The following is a 2,798-nucleotide window of genomic DNA, read 5'->3' as shown; positions in this document are numbered from 1 at the left end:
TTCGCTTTCTCAAAAATTCTACAATGGTGAAATCAGGTGTCTCACAGAAACAATCAAAAGCTTCTGGATCAGTAAACCCAATTGGTTCAGACTCTCCCATAATCGCATCCAATAACTTTAGAGCCATCTTCGAAGAACACCCGTCTTACAATACTCCCACAAAACTCATCATCAAATATCTAAAAAATCACCCCTTGTTTGGTCCTTTTGATGCGTTCATAGATGTTATTCGACTTTCAACCCTATACAAATGTGCCTTCTCCGCCGATCGCCCAATCGATAATCCCCAAGAAGTTCACCTAAACGTGATCAATGACTCCTTGGTCATCTTGGCCAAAGAAAAATTCCTAAACGCCATTAACCTTCTCGTTCAGCCCTCCATCAAGTTTTTCTCTCCTTCCATGGCGGACGTCACTACAGCTCTATACAGGATGGGTTATCAGAAAGGAATCAAAGGCATTGGCAAATTCAAAAAGAATCAATTACCTTCGGTCTGGAAATTTGTATGTCACTTTATAATCTGCAGTCTATCTGGCAGAATCGGAGGAACAGATAACATGGGACTCAATCTTCTAGAATTGGATTGGAGCATCTTCACCGGTCGAGATGTAAACTACAAACAAATCCTTTGGGATGATTTTCTACAGTATGTTCCCAAAGAAAGTCCAAAGCAAAACCCAAACCATTGCTAGGTTCTGGTCTCTTTGCATATCAAACTTACATTCGGATGCTGGAATAGACATGGGCAGTGACATCAATTTTTTTGTCACAAAAGATCTTAAAAGGTACACTCCATCTTCTGATCAAACTATTTTTGGCCCAATCCGCAGACTTCCTACCCATATTCTTTCTTCCCTCGGTCTTGAGACTGTTTATGTCTCAGACCACATTATGGTTGTGGAAGGTATTGACCCATACCTTCCCACCACGCCTCCTCCATCCGCAGCCCTAAACTCGGAAGGTACCGCAGTCCCTTCCTCCGCAACTCTTTCAAATGTCTCTCAACGAAGAAAGCATAAAGTTCCCTCTCTCCATGGTCCATGCAACATCAAAAAATCAGGAACTTCCAAAAAGGATGCACCCCGTACCCTCCAAACCCTCCAAGAAAATGAAAACCCCACCCGTAGTTAAAATTGCAGAACCAAGCCATCATGACTCCAGCAGTCCTTCTGAAGAAGATAACCAACCAATCTCAATCGTCAAGAAACGCAAACCTGATTCTTCTACCAAATGCATGACCGGACTGATACCTCAGCCTCTCAACAGGGTCTGATAGTCCTTGGGATGCCTGCACATCCACTCGACACTACCATCTTTTTCCCTTTAGACTCAAAAAGTGAGTCTAATTCACAACAAAGAGGAGACTACCCCCTAGTGTTATCCCAAGAGGATGATACTGCTTCTCGACATAAAGTCTCCAGGGCCTCCCGCATATTTTTTCACTTGCGGAGTTGAACTCCATCCTATTGAATGTCACCCAAACACTACAAACACCTTCCCAACTGCAGGACACTTCTTCTGCCCATGCTAGAATTGAGCTGAGGCCACACTTGACCACGGGTCTAGGAGACCAAGGAAGCTTAGGAAATCCTACTCTACTTACATCAATAACAGGTGGTTTAGGGACGATGAGCACAAATATGCAAGGATCCGTGAACCCAAGGGACACCTTGGTGCGCTTTCAAGGAATTGACGGTGATGATTCTGGTGATTCATGGAGCAAGTATCAACCTACAACCGATGTTGAAGCCAAAAAAGTATGCTGCGTTCCGAAGGGCTTTCCAAGCCCGGAAGGATCAACAAATCAAACAACAACAGCAGAAAGAACGAGAAATACAAGAAGTGGCTAAGTATTGGGCAAATGCTATCAGCAATGCCTATACCGTAGCCATAATTCATAAAGTTCAAAACTGGATGGATCAGATGGCTAAAACTCAACAAAAGCAGCAAGAAGAAACTGTTACCCAACACACATCCAAAGTTCCTCCTACTCCCATTGTTAAAGAATCTCAAGACGAAGGACCTGGAATCGAAATCAGCTCTGCTCCCACCTTCGGTCTTGTTGACGGTGATCTTCAAGAGGTAAACAAACCCTCTCCTTCCGATGATGATCAGATGATGTTTGATGAAGGTGAAGAATCAAGTGGTTCTCATCACTCAGACTTCAAAACCCAAAAAGAAGAAGAAGAGGAATGCAGTGACCAGGAAAGAATTTTTAAATCACCAAGCCAAGGTCGATCAAATCCTGGTTGCGGTCAAGCCAACTCAACCACAACCAGAATATATTCCTGGACCGCAGTCGTTGATTGAAAGGATTGAGCGACTGGAAGCATGTGAGAGAGCGGCTGCAGAGCGTATCTGTCTGAAAGTTGAAATGGGGATCAGGTCCCTTGACAATAATCATCAAGCTAGCCACAAAGCATTTCTTGATACTGCTGAACGCCTCATCTCTGAGGTAACCAAAATCTAGACAGATCTTTAGGAAGCCGTTACGGATCAAGCCTCCAACTCTACAAAGTTGATTGTTGAGACTCACACAGCTTATGAGTCTGCAATCTCTGTTCTACATTCTATAATCAACAGCCTACAACGCTCTTCAACTTCGAATTTTCATGGTCCTGAGATTCTTCATCTCATCAAGGAGATCCACAAGCTAATTTTCAACCCCTACATTCCTAACAATCAACAAGTGGCTAAAGTTGTTAATTCTAAATTACAAGAAGTGTGTAACAAAGTTGATGGCCTTCGGAAATGGCTTGAGGAATTTCTAGGTCTAAACTCCTCAAGAGGGGGAACTG

Source organism: Lactuca saligna, chromosome 2 (assembly GCF_052625555.1).
Source record: "Lactuca saligna cultivar CGN05327 chromosome 2, ASM5262555v1, whole genome shotgun sequence".
Taxonomy (NCBI): Eukaryota; Viridiplantae; Streptophyta; class Magnoliopsida; order Asterales; family Asteraceae; genus Lactuca; species Lactuca saligna.
Note: the sequence above shows the minus strand (reverse complement) of the source record.